Raw genomic sequence first — 14,613 nt, forward strand, 5'->3', positions numbered from 1 at the left:
AAGTATCTGCAGTACAATACAGAAACCTAGTTAAAATTACCTGGAATAGAGTAATAAAACAGCTGTATCTAAAAAAGATTTTTCCCTGTCTGACCTCATCACCTGATTAGAACAATGCTATTTTAAATGCACGCTGAGAGGAGTGTAGGCCTGACACTACTGTGCTGTATGCTGTGCCATGCAAAGAGCAGTGACAAAATTCTGTGATCTACTGCACCAATACAAATAGAAAGTAATAACCCTATCTCATATTCTCCAGGCAGTTAATAAACTCCTTTGTTTCTGTTTGCACTACCAAATATTTTTCTATAATCATCAGAAGAGGGAATACATTAGAATGATGAGTATTTCATACACTGGGCACATAATGAATGTTGTTCTATTTCATATTCATACGGGTTTGTTTAGGTTAGCTAGATCTCTTTTAATTGATTTCCATTAAATGCTGTGATAAAAGACTGACCAAACAAGTCAGTGTCAGCAGAGATATGTAGTCTAATGGAAGGGACAATAAGGCTGAGGACAGAGCCCTTTCTTAAGCATCAAATGCTGAAAGGATAAAATTATGATAATAGGATGGAAGTTAAATTTCAGAAGCATATGCAATTGAATTGTTTTACTTAAATGATAATACTTCCACTCAGGTGTTCACTTAGATCATCCCTTTTCTCCAGTGCGAATAATTAGAGAAAACAAATTCAGTCAGTTACAAAAACTTAAATAGAAAATAAAATAGACATTCCAAATTTGAACAGCTAAAATAGATGCAAGTTAGATGCAGCACTTCAGAATATTTAGGCAAAGTATCTGGTGTCAAGCTATCTCTGCAAAATTTCATAACACAGGAGTTAGAAACAGTGTCAGTCTCTAGAAGACTATAAAACGGATTACAGAATCAGGATCAGATAACAGTAAACTAATCCAAAACCTCCAAGAATTGAAAAATCACTGATGCAATAATATGAAAGTACATGATTAGTAGTTGGTGTCCCAGTAGTACTGAAAAGTAATTTAACATACTCTTGTAGAAAATTCAGTTTTACAAACTATTTTCTATGTTCATGTGATTATAGATTAATAAAATAGGCAACTTGGCATTTACTTGTGTTTCAAATAATTTTGCGAATATATCTTAGTCATGAATTTCCATTCCACTAAGCTGTGTTGAGGAAGCAGCACATACTTGTTGGTTGCGTTCAGCATCTGAAAAGGAATGGAAGAGGCTCCTTGACATAGGATCGTAGGAAAGTTGCACTGGAAGGGACCTCAAAAGGTTATCTAGTCCAGCCTCCTTTGTCCCTGACTATACCATTCCAGCCAAGTGTCAGTCCAGCCTGCTCTTGAAAATTTTCAATGATAGAGAGTCCACAATTTCTCTAACTAGGCTGTTCCAGTGCTTCACCACCCTCATAGCCAGGATGTTTCTCCTAATCTCCAACCTAAATTTTTCTTGCTGAAGCTTGAGGCCATTGCTTATAGTCCTGTCTTCTGTAGGCACAGAGAAAAGTCCATTTGCATCTTCTCTGCAAGGGTGTTATCAAATCCTCCCTTTGCCTCCTCTTTTCCAGACTAAATAACCCTAGTTCTTTTGGCCTTGCCTCATAAGTCTTGCTTTTCAAGCAGCTAATCATTTTTGTTGCTCTACCCTGGCCTCTTTCCAAATTGTCCACATCCTTATTAATGTGTGGGGCCCAAAACTGGACACAGTAGTCTGGGTGGGGCCTCACTGGTTCTGAATAGAATGGAAGAATCACTTCCCTTGGTTTGCAAGTAGCTCTTGGCTTTTTTGCAACCAAAGCATGCTGTTGGCTCATATTCAGCTTAGTATTCAGTTGTAACCCCCAGGGACTTTTTTGCAGTACTGCAACCCAGTCAGTCATTCCCCTGTCTGTAGTTGCATATGCAGTTATTCTGTCCCAAGTACAGGACTGCACTTGTCCTTGTTGAATCTCATCTGATTGATTGGACAGGCTGGACATGTTCAAGCCAGCAGGTCCAGATGCTCTCCACCCCAGGGTGTTGAGGGAGCTAACAAGGGTTATTGCAGGGCCCTTGGCACAGCTTTACGAGCACTCGTGCTGCTCGGGCCAGGTGCTAGATGATTGGAAGATAGCCAATGTGGTCCCCATCTTTAAGAAAGGGAGGAGGGAGGACCCGGGCAACTATAGGCCCGTCAGTCTTACCTCAATCCTGGGGAAACTCTTTGAGAAGATCATCAAGGAGCACATCTGTGATGGGCTGGCATCAGGGGTGATGCTGAGGGGCAACCAGCATGGTTTCATTAGGGGCAGGTCATGTCAGACCAACCTGATTGCCTTTTACGATCAGGTCACAAAAGCATTGGATGCAGGTGTCACTGTGGATGTAGTCTTTCTGGACTTCAGCAAGGCCTTTGACACTGTCTCTCACCCCATCCTCGTTAAAAAACTAGGCGACTGTGGCATCGATGCCTACACGGTCAGATGGATTGCTAATTGGCTGAAGGGTCATACTCAGAGGGTGGTGGTGGACAGGTGATATTCGACCTGGGGGGGAAGCGGGCAGCGGAGTCCCCCAGGGCTCGGTTCTTGGGCCCGCGCTGTTCAATTTCTTTATCAGCGATTTGGACGATGGGGTGAAAAGCAACCTGTTCAAATTCGCTGATGATACCAAAATCTGGGGTGAGGTGGGCACGCTAGTAGGGAGGGAAAGACTGCAGAAAGACCTGGATAGGTTGCAAGGGTGGGCTGACAAAAACAGGATGCGTTTCAATACGGACAAGTGCAGGGTGCTGCACTTGGGCAGTAGTAACCAGCAACACACTTATAAGAAGGGAAACTCCCTTCTTGAGAGCACGGAGGCAGAAAGGGATCTTGGAGTCATCATTGACTCCAAGATGAACATGGGCTGACAATGCGAGGTCATGGTCGGCAGGGCCCTATCGTGCATCCACAGGTATATCTCAAATAGGGCCAAGGAGGTGATCCTCCCCCTCTACGCGACACTGGTCAGGCCACAGCTGGAGTACTGTGTCCAGTTCTGGGCGCCCCACTTCAAGAGGGATGTGGACAACATTGAGAGGGTCCAGAGGAGGGCCACCCACATGATCTGTGGACAGCAGGGCAGACCCTACAATGAGACGCTACGGGACCTGAACCTGTTCAGCCTTCACAAGAGAAGGCTGAGGGGGGACCTTGTGACCGGCTATAAACTCATTAGGGGGGACCAGAAGGGTTTGGGGGAGACCTTGTTTCCCCCAGCGCCCCCCAGGATAACAAGAAATAACGGCCACAAGTTGTTGGAGAGTAGGTTCAGATTAGACATCCATAGGAACTACTTCACAGTTAGGGCGGCTAGGATCTGGAACCAACTTCCAAGGGAAGTGGTGCTGGCTCCTACTCTGGGGGTCTTTAAGAAGCAGCTCGATGCCTACATGGCTGGGGTCCCTTGAGCCCAGTTTCTCTCCTGCCCAGGCAGGGGTTCGGACTTGAAGATCTACAAGGTCCCTTCCGACCCTACTTCTATGATTTTATGATTGCAGACCATTTTTCCAGTTTATCTGTGTCATTCTGAATCCTAGCCCTACCCTTTTGAGTGTCTGTATCCACAAATTTGCCAAGCATGCACTTGATCCCATCATCCATTAATGAAGATGTTAAACAATATTGTACCCAGGACAGACCCCTGGGAAAACCCACATCCTGCCAACTAAACATTGAGCTACTGAGTGATGACTGCTTGTTGAACATGATGATCCAAGCAGTTTTGTCTCCACTTTACATTACTTTCATCTAGTCTTATTTCTTTAGCTTGTTAATGAGAATGTCATGGGAGAACTAGGGCTGTGTGAAGCTTCAATCGCTGATTCAATCTGGTGGAGATTTGGCCTGATTCTGTGGCCAAATCTAAATTGAATCAGGAGACACTTTAACCTTTCCAAATCAAATCGGAAGCCTCCGAATCGATTCAGAGAGATTCGGAAAGACTTGATGATTCAGACATAGACACAGCTTTAAATGATTTTCTACATATCTCAAGGTACCAGGCAGCTCGTGAATGCTGAGATGGTGGGGTAGATGGAACATCCCACAGGAGCAGGGGGGGGAGGTGAGGGGGGTCTCTAGCGTACTCGGCAGCAGACCCAGAAGTGGACCAGAAGCACTTCCAGTCCACTTACGGGTCTGCCAGGAAGCGCACAGGGGGGCCCCCCATAGGTGCCCAGCTCAGCAACTGGTGCCTCCTGGGTCTGGGGGGGGGGGGGAGGGGGCCCTAGGGTACCCCTGTGGCCGATCACCACAGCATGCTCCCCAGCGGACCGGGAAGTGGACCGAAAGTGCTTCCAGTCCGCTTCTGGGTCTGCTGCCGAGCACGCTGGGGACCCGCGCCCCTCCCCCCCCACTCCTGTGGGGCACTCCATCTGCCCCAGCATCACAGCATTCATGAGCCCTGCCTGGTACCTTAGGTATGTAGAAAAAACATTTAAAGCTGTGTCTATGGCCGAATCGCTGTTTCTCTGAATCAGCATCAAATCTTAGGATTTGGATTTGGCCTAATCAAATCAGAGACAGTGATCTGAATTAACATATCAAATTACTGTCCCTGATTCAGGCTGAATCTGCATCAAATATGGCCCATTACACCCCTGGGGAGAACGTATCAAAAGCCTTGCTAAAGTCAAGGTGTATCACATCCACTGCTCTCCCCTCATCCACAAAGCCTGTCACCTTGTCATAGAAAGAAATCAGGTTGGTCAGGCATGACTTGCTCTTGACTTCAGACTAACATGGTTAACTGTTTCTCTCCACTCTTGATGAAGCCACACTAGCTATTCCTGATCACCTTGTTCTCCTCTAGGAGTTTCACAATAGATTCCTTGAGGACCAGCTCCATGATCCTTCTAGGTATTGGGATCAACCAGATTAGTCTGAAATTCCCTAATTTCTCTTTCTTCCCTTTCTTAGAGATGGGCACTGCCCTTCTCCAGTCATCTGGTATCTCACCTAACTTCCATGAGTTCTGAAAAAGGATAGCCAATAGCTTCAAAACTACCTCTGCTAATTCCTTCTGTACCCCAAGGCATGTCCCATCTGGCCCTACTGAGTTGAAAGCACCTAACTTCTGTAAGTACTCCCTAATCTGTTCTGGCATTATTTTAGTCTGTTTGTCTCTTTCCCTATCTTTGCTGCCAACTGCACTCATCATCTGTTAGCTGCCTCTATTTGTGAAGACTGAAGTAAAAAATGAATATTAAATACTTCAGCCTTCTCTACATCATATAAAATTAGGGTTGGAAGGGCCTCAGGAGGTCATCTAGTCCAACTCCCTGCTCAAAGCAGGACCAGCCCCCACTAGATCATTCCATCCATAACTAGATTCCCTTTTGTATTCTGTCAGGGACCCATAGTATCTCAGGACTTCCTCTACCTCTGGATATATTTGTAGAATCCTTTTTTTACTGCCTCTGATGTCCCTTGCCAGCTGCATCTCAAATTGTGCCTTGGCTTTCCTAAATTTCACCCTTCGTGCCCGTGCAATACTCTTATACTCTTTCCTAGTACTGTGACCAAGTTATTCTCTTTAGTGATGGCTGTCTAACAGGGCTGGCTGGCTCCTGTTGCACTTCCCATTTCTCTATAGCATCAGGATATTTTGCTCCTGTGCCTCTAAAAGGGCATCCTTAGTACAGCCAGCTCCCTCAGATTTGCTTCCCAAGGGATCCTTCCCACCAGTTTCCTGGATTTATTAAAGTCTCCTATTCTAAAGTCCAAAATCTTTATTTTGCTTCTCTCCTTTTGTCTTCACCTTAGAAACTTCAACATTATTATTTCAGGGTCACTGTCACTCAAGTTACTTCCACCTTCACATTCTCAGCCAATGTCTACCTGTTTGTGAGCAGCACGTTGAGGAGAATTTCCCCCAAACAAGCTTAAAGTGAAGAAAAAGTAAAAAAGAAAATGACCGGGCAAACTTTCCAACAGACTCCATACTAGAACTCCCAGCTACTCCTACTGGAACAGCTCCCAAACTGATCCTACACTGCAGAGCCCAAACCAGAGAGGCCTTCCTTCTTGCTTCTCTCCCAAGCAGGACTCTCACCCGAACTCTCCTGTTTGCTGGCCTGTTCACTGGTCCTGTGTTTCTGGCTCCAGTGGTTGGCCTAGCATTTCTGCTTAAGCCGGCCCTACTTCCTTGTTCACACTGCACTCACGTGCTATCAGCTGAGAGCTCCTGTCTGCTCATTCATCCAAAAACCTGGCAAAATAGGTATCAGTCTAAGAGTATGACAACTTTTCCACAGGAATTCAGAGTTATGACAGATTAAGGGATAGGCAGAAAGCAACTACTCTGTACAGTGTGTTCCCTATTAAATCTAATGGATTCCCTACCTTCTGGAGGATTAAAAAAGGACACATACTAGAGGACTAATCTTGAGGGCAACCTGCTGTCAGGAGCAGGTCAAGTAGCTCCATGGAGGAATTGATATATACCAGGACTAAATCATATTTTTCTCACTGATGCTCCATCTCTATAAATTTTTTGGATTGGTCCTTCTGAAATTGTCAAAAATTCCTTCTCCTTAAAGAAGAAAAGTACTGGAAATTCCCTAAGATTTTCCTCATGCAGAAAAAGTCCTTCCCTTTCTATGTAATAAGCTGTTAGAAACAATATAGAGAGAATTCTTCATTTATCTACCTTTAAAAATGTCTTAATGAAATTATCCCTATTGCTTTTATCTTGTCTCAAGTTTTGTAATAGGCCTTGTGTTCTGTGGCTATCAAAAAGGATTGCTTTCATTATAGTACCTCATAATGCTTTACCTGGCCCAACATTATTCATTTTTGTATAAACAGTGTTTTGATCTGTTTTGTTGGACCATTGATCTGATTCCTTCATACCTGATGTGTCTTCTGTATATTGCTCAGTCTATGACAGGTGGAGAAGAGTGACATACATCTTGGAACTAATCTAACATCACTTTTTTTTTTTGCTTAGGCCCTAATTAAACAAAACACCTTATTCAGCAGAGCACTTAACTTGTGTTGATTTTCTGTCATTAGATCAGAAGAAAAGAATCAGTGTTCCAAAGCAGAATCAACTGCACAGTACTAAAAGCAGTAAAATAAAAAAATCTGACTTGTCCTCATTGAAATTTGTTCATTGGTGATTGTGCTAATCTTTTTTCTGGTCGCATAGTATAAATGTTATCTGCTTCTGGTTAAAGGCTTTGCTGAATTGAAATCCTGCTGCTCATGTTTTGCGAAGACATTGCTTTAGATCTGTTGTGCTCAGTATGGTCCCGTCCTTTATAAGTTGAAGGATGTAAGAACCTGAAGCTCATGAAGAGTTTGCAGACCTGAATATGAAATATGAGGGGTTGATCAGTGAAATATGGTGGAATGGTTCTTGAATGTGAAATATGTGGGTTTTCTTTGGTTGGGTTTTTTTTTTTTTACAAAAGCTCCTTTAATGTACTTTTGTGGCTGTGACACCTGCTACATATGTACAGTGGGATACTTGTGAGCTGATAGTCTAAATTTTAAGTCTTCTCTTTCTCATTAATAGTGAACAGGGTTACGCTCTACTTCAGCTTTTATTAATGTTTCAACCTATTACCTGCAATTCCCTACTTTGTTAAAGTTATATGGAAAAAGGCCATCCTAATTACCATTTCTGCACTGACTTGAAAGTGTCTTGTTAGTTTCTTCCAATGAGGTAGACCACCACAGCTCTTTTGTGGGCTACGGGCAGACATTCTAAAAGCCTGAGCCTGAATTGATTCAATTCTTGCAGGTTAGTCTAACCTGGCTAGGCTAAATCAGTTTGTAATGCAGACGGACATCCCAGAAATGCAGGGACATGCCTGCAGTGGCTCAGGCTAGAGGCCAGGTGGCACTAGAGCAGCCCTCTCTTTACTTCCACAAGACAGAGCTGAGGGGGGAATGGCCAGGCCCTGGCAGGATGCTCTGACCCCCAGCTGCCCAGCAGGGAATGTTTATCACCCTTAACTTGGTGTTTATCAAATCATTAAGAAAACAAAGCCTCTCTCTATTAACTAACGGAGCTTTTCTTAAGAAGCTTTTCCAAGGAAGGACATTAACCAACCTGTTGATTAGCTCCAAAAAGCCTGTCTGCCTCTGTCCTCTCCCACATCACAGACCTTAGCCTGCGTGTGGTCTGCTAGCTAATACTGAGGTGTCTGCATAAGGCAGAGGGGATGGAGAGAATAATCCCTGCTTAGCAGGGAGAAGCCAGGCAGACACTCTGTGCCTGCAAGTCTGTGCTAAGCTCCAGCCAGGGAGCAAAGGGGAAGAGCCAGCTCTACAATGGAGCAGAGAGCTCCACACAGCCTAGAGAGCTCACTGGGATGCTGGGGGTGTCTGGTTTATCTTAAACCAGCAAGGGGTTTGGGACAGACATTGCATAAACTGGTTTGAGGCAAATCAGTTAAGTCTACATTCAGTCAGGTTTCTCTCAAACCGGTTTCCACCATTTTCAAACTGGTTTATATATACTGAACATCTGTTCTCATACAGATGTTTCTCTTCATTTAAACTGGTTTATGTGTAATGTCTATCTCTAGCCATGATGACTTGCTGTACAATCTTTCAGAAAGCATCCATGTTGGAAAGGTTTCTTAAGTGTTTTCAATATTTGTATATCAATACTTATTGAACTTCCACTTTAGGATTCTATGACAGAACAGTTACTATGATGTGAACTTTTTTTTTTAAGTCACCAGACATACTGATCATGTAGCAGGTCCAAGTCCCTGGGGGCCTTGCAACTCCTTCTTGGCTCTGACTCTAGTCAGCCCTCTCTCAATTTGCTTGCACCATGCCCTGATCTTGTTAAAGATTGAATAAAGGAGGCTGTCCATGGGCTTGAGAGTGAGCCTCAATCCTACCAAATCTCCAGCAGGGTTCCCCTGAACCCCCACTAGTCTCAACTATGCCCTCAGGCTCAAATAGGCCCTCTTGGCCTGACCTTGCTTCTGTAGGCTTAGGGGTTAACTGCGTGGCTCCATACCTCCCCTACACCACACCCGAAGCCTTGCATGTTGTGTCATCGTGGACGTTTTCTTTGTCACCCACTTATACTCATGTGCCCTCCTCTGAATCCTCAGACAGCTCAGTATCCCGCACAGCCCCACTTGAGTCTCCAGGCCCCTCAGTCAGCCCCTCCCTAAGCTGCTGGACCTCTTGGCTGCTCATTCAACTTCCCTTTGGGCTGCCAGACCCTCTAGTCCCTCCTTTGTCCCCTTTCTAGGTCCTCAGACCTCTCGGCCCCTCTCTCAGCCCCTGTCTGGGCTGCCAGGCCCCTCAGTCTCACTCCTGGCACTTCACTGGGGTGCTAGGCCCTCTGGTTTCTTTTGTGGCCCCTTTATGAGCCTCAGGATCCTTTTGGTCCCACTACACTATTCCTGGCTGCTTACTGGGGTGCTGGACCCTGCCAGTCCCATTACAATATTCCTGGCCCCTCTCTGGGGTGCAGGACCCCACCAGTCCCAGTCTCAGACCCTGCTGGGCTTCTGGCTGTCTAAGTAAGCCTTTCCTGCCCCTGCAGGGCTCCAGGCTAAACTGCTAGTACAACCTAATAGCGATCACCTGCCCTCTGGCAGGTACTCAAGCCTTCTTCATATAGGCTTCACATAAACCAGGGCACCTACCTGTATAAGCAAGCCCTGCTTGTTTCCTGTGCTGCAGAGTGGCTTTCTTCCCAAATTCAGGAGCCCTGCTGCTTCATGTCCTGCCTGGCCGGTTCAAGCTCAGTATTTATACAGGTCCACCTGCTGTTTATACTGCTGCTGGTCAGGTGAGTCCTCGATTGCCTTTCTTTGCCCTGTTCAAGTGGCCTCTCTGGCTGCTTGCTCCCTTAAAGGAGCACCCTTGTTCTAAAGCATGTTTCAACACAACCTATTTAAAAGAAGTAGCGTGACTTCTGAAATAACTTTATAAGGTATCATTTTTAAATCAGAATCAATTAACTTGCTGTTCTTCCTATAATTCTGGGGAGAAAGTTATATTGCTCAGGTGTTTTATCTGTGATCACAGTCAGATAATTATAAAAATACAAGTATTTCATACAGCTATATTATGCTGAAGTATTTTGCACCCCAAGGAATTATATACTAATGCTAGGAGCATGGGGAACAAGCAGGATGAACTAGCGCTCCTGCTTGCACTAAACACCTATGACTTAGTGGGGCTAACAGAGACCTGGTGGGATTCATCCCATGACTGGGCGGTACATATTGAGGGCTATAGATTGTATAGAAAGGACAGGTTGGGGAAGAAAGGTGGGGGGGGTTGCACTTTATGTCAGTGAGCAATATACATCAACTCTCATCAAGACAGAATCCGAGGCTGAGGAAGTAGAAGGATTGTGGGTTAGGCTACATGGGGGGCAAGGAGAAAGGGATTTGGTGGTAGGGGTCTGTTACAGACCCCCACACCAAGGGGAAGAAATAGATGCGGGGCTCCTGAGGCAACTCTCGGAGACCATAAAAGCTAAAGAGGCGGTAGTCATGGGGGACCTAAACTACCCGGACATCTGCTGGGAGACGCAGACAGCAAGGTCCCATCGCTCACGCAGGTTTCTAACTTGTGTACAGGACCTCCACCTGACACAGGAGGTGTATGGTCCCACTAGGGGGAATGCCATACTGGATCTGGTATTGGCAACGGGAGATGAGATGATAGGGGACCTCCAGATCGGTAGCTATCTGGGAGACAGTGATCACCTTATAATAGAATTCAACATAAGACGGCGAGTGGGTAAGGTAACTAGTAGGGTGAAAGTGCTAGACTTTAGGAAAGCTGATCTCATTGCACTCAGGCGATTAGTCAAGGAAGCACTGCAGAGTAGGAGTTTTGATGGGATGGGTGCCCAAGAAGGGTGGCTGTGCCTAAAGGAAACGATCCTTTGGGCACAAAGCAAGACGATCCCCGAGCGAGGCAAAAGAGGGAAAGGGGCCAGGAGGCTTCCATGGCTGACCAGAGAAATCCAGGGCAGCCTAAGGGCCAAAAGGGGAGCACATAAAAAGTGGAAACAGGGTGAGATCACTAAAGATGAATATACCTCCTCTGCTCGTGCTTGTAGGGAGGCAGTTAGGCGGGCCAAAGCTACCATGGAGCTGAGGATGGCAACCCAAGTAAAGGACAACAAGAAATTGTTTTTTAGATACATAGGGAGTAAAAGGAAGGCCCAGGGAGGAATAGGACCCCTGCTAAATGGGCAGAAGCAATTGGTGACAGATAGGGGGGACAAGGCTGAACTCCTCAACGAGTTCTTTGCCTCAGTGTTCCTAAGCGAGGGGCACGACAAGTCTCTCACTGGGGTTGTAGAGAGGCAGCAGCAAGGCGCCAGACTTCCATGCGTAGATCCTGAGGTGGTGCAGAGTCACTTGGAAGAACTGGATGCCTTTAAGTCGGCAGGCCCGGATGGGCTCCATCCGAGGGTGCTGAAGGCACTGGCCGACGTCATTGCAGAGCCACTGGCGGGAATATTCGAACGCTCGTGGTGCACAGGCCAAGTCCCGGAGGACTGGAAAAGGGCCAACGTGGTCCCCATTTTCAAAAAGGGGAGGAAGGAGGACCCGGGCAACTATAGGCCGGTCAGTCTCACCTCCACCCTTGGTAAAGTATTTGAAAAAATTATCAAGGCTCACATTTGTGAGAGCCCGGCAGGGCAAATTATGCTGAGGGGAAACCAGCATGGGTTTGTGGCGGGCAGATCGTGCCTGACCAACCTAGTCTTTTTCTATGACCAGGTTACGAAACGCTTGGACACAGGAGGAGGGGTGGATGTCGTATACCTGGACTTCAGGAAGGCCTTCGATACGGTATCCCACCCCATACTGGTGAACAAATTAAGAGGCTGTGATGTGGATGACTGCACAGTCCGGTGGGTGGCGAATTGGCTAGAGGGTCGCACCCAAAGAGTCGTGGTAGATGGGTCGGTCTCGACCTGGAAGGGTGTGGGCAGTGGGGTCCCACAGGGTTCGGTCCTTGGACCGATACTCTTTAATGTCTTCATCAGCGACTTGGACATGGGAGTGAAATGTACTCTGTCCAAGTTTGCAGATGACACAAAGCTATGGGGAGAAGTGGACACGCCGGAGGGCAGGGAACAGCTGCAGGCAGACCTGGATAGGCTGGACAAGTGGGCAGAAAACAACAGGATGCAGTTCAACAAGGAGAAATGCAAAGTGCTGCACCTAGGGAGGAAAAATGTCCAGCACACCTACAGCCTAGGGAATGACCTGCTGGGTGGCACAGAGGTGGAAAGGGATCTTGGAGTCCTAGTGGACTCCAAGTTGAACATGAGCCGGCAGTGTGACGAAGCCATCAGAAAAGCCAATGGCACTTTATCGTGCATCAGCAGATGCATGACAAATAGGTCCAGGGAGGTGATACTTCCCCTCTATAGGGCGTTGGTCAGACCGCAGTTGGAGTACTGCGTGCAATTCTGGGCGCCACACTTCAAGAAGGATGCGGATAACCTGGAGAGGGTACAGCGAAGGGCAACTCGTATGGTTAAGGGCCTGCAGACCAAGCCCTACGAGGAGAGACTAGAGAAACTGGACCTTTTCAGCCTCTGCAAGAGAAGGTTGAGAGGCGACCTTGTGGCTGCCTATAAGTTCATCACGGGGGCACAGAAGGGAATTGGTGAGGATTTATTCACCAAGGTGCCCCCGGGGGTTACAAGAAACAATGGCCACAAGCTAGCAGAGAGCAGATTTAGATTGGACATGAGGAAGAACTTCTTCACAGTTCGAGTGGCCAAGGTCTGGAACGGGCTCCCAAGGGAGGTGGTGCTCTCCCCTACCCTGGGGGTCTTCAAGAGGAGGTTAGACGAGTATCTAGCTGGGGTCATTTAGACCCAGCACTCTTTCCTGCTTATGCAGGGGGTCGGACTTGATGATCTATTGAGGTCCCTTCCGACCCTAACATCTATGAATCTATGAATCTATGAACCTACATTACAAAATACATTGGCAAAATAAATTACTGCAGGAATTCTAGAACAAAATTGTGTCTTAGGGTATTATATTTCCTCTTCTTTCCATCTCTTTTTCCATATTTTTCCTTTTTAATATTATAAGTGGATGACAGCACTTTGATTTTGTTTTGAGAGAAAATGGGAATGCTTCAGATTAACTAATCATTCATATGATTTATAAATATTCATAGTCTAGCTTTTCTGCTAACATGTTTACCTTGCATGGGTAGTGGGTGTGCCTTGAAGTGGAATAACTGGAGGATATGTTCAAAAGAAGGGAAAAATAAGAATTCCAAGACTTTAACCTGCTCTTTTGTTTCAGTGTTTGCCAGTTTTTGTTTGAAATATTCATAACATATGCATATAAAGAGTCTGATTAGTTCAAACCAAACAATAAAAGCCATAGCAGATATTGTTTGCTTTATATAAGTATATTTAATAGAATCTTGTTAACCATCACTTTAGTATAAACAATCAGCTAGATTTTTCTCTCATGTAGCCCATATTTGCAGCAGAGATGAATCTTGCCTGATGTTTTATATAAAATATTGTTGTAAAGCAGCTTTCATGAGTTCTTTTCGTAGGCCAAAGTCTGCTGCAGTTTTTCCTGTTGCCTGTATCTTAATGCTTTAGAAAGTTTCCCTTTTTCTTTACTTTGTTGCCCAAAAGGATCCTTATGCTCTTCGAGGGTCCCCCTGTTAGACCACGGGTCTGGTATTTTTCTCTTGTATCATATTTATACACATTTTTGTGATAGGCCTTTCAAAAATGTTTGTATCCCATTTCTAATGTATTTAACTTATTTCCACTGTCCTCCTTTTAACTCCATCATCTTGATTAATCTAAAAATATTTCTGAGCAATCTTTCTAAGTTGAAATGCTAAGATGCTATCCACTATGCTATCCAATTGGTATTCCATTTTTTTTTTTTTTTGAAAAGCAAAAGCCTATTAATTAACATTCAGTGTGATTTTAAAGTGGTTTTTTAAGGACAATCTAGAAAAAAATCACGAAAAATGAGTGGTATGAACATACTAAGGCAATCCTGACAGTTTTGCTTTCCCACAGATACATTCATTTTAAACATTAATTTAAAAGCTGTGTTGTCATTTTAAACTTTAATGAGACTGAAATAAACTGAATTGTAACTTCTGATGTAAAAGCTTCTTAATGTTTTGAAAAAACAGGGAGAGCCATTGCAGCTGTTTTTTCTGGAAAATAAACATAATGTCCCACAACGAAGCACAAACCTTCAGCACTATAATAAGCTCAAATTATTTTGTAACAACTCGCTGAAATACTATTTAAAAATTGTTTACAGTAAAAGAAAAGCCCAGCAGGATGTGATGCATATGTCCTGTTAGGTTGACAAGCAACCCAGCTTACAGCTTGAGGTGCATGTCAGCGTCTTGGTTGCCAAAATGAATCACAAAAGCTTTTGTTTTCTCTAACATTTTTTAACAGATTTTGTATAAAATTCACTTGGGTAGTCTGAGAGGAATAGCTTTAGAAAATGTGAAGATTTCAGAAATGGAGCCTAAATAAAAAATATCTGCTGTTGAGAAAATACCTTTAAAAACCCCCACTAAAATGCTTTCTGTTTTTGGACTGGAGTAGCAGTGAAACATTTCT

At 44.9% G+C, this 14,613-nt stretch overlaps 1 protein-coding gene across 3 annotated transcripts in view; it reads left to right on the top strand.

Annotated features, from left to right (window-relative positions):
- METTL25 (methyltransferase like 25) overlaps positions 1–14,613 on the top strand; it is a 121,115-nt gene that overhangs the window by 72,346 nt on the left and 34,156 nt on the right. The window lies entirely within an intron of this gene.

The sequence above is a fragment of the Alligator mississippiensis genome, chromosome 4 (assembly GCF_030867095.1).
Source record: "Alligator mississippiensis isolate rAllMis1 chromosome 4, rAllMis1, whole genome shotgun sequence".
NCBI lineage: Eukaryota > Metazoa > Chordata > Crocodylia > Alligatoridae > Alligator > Alligator mississippiensis.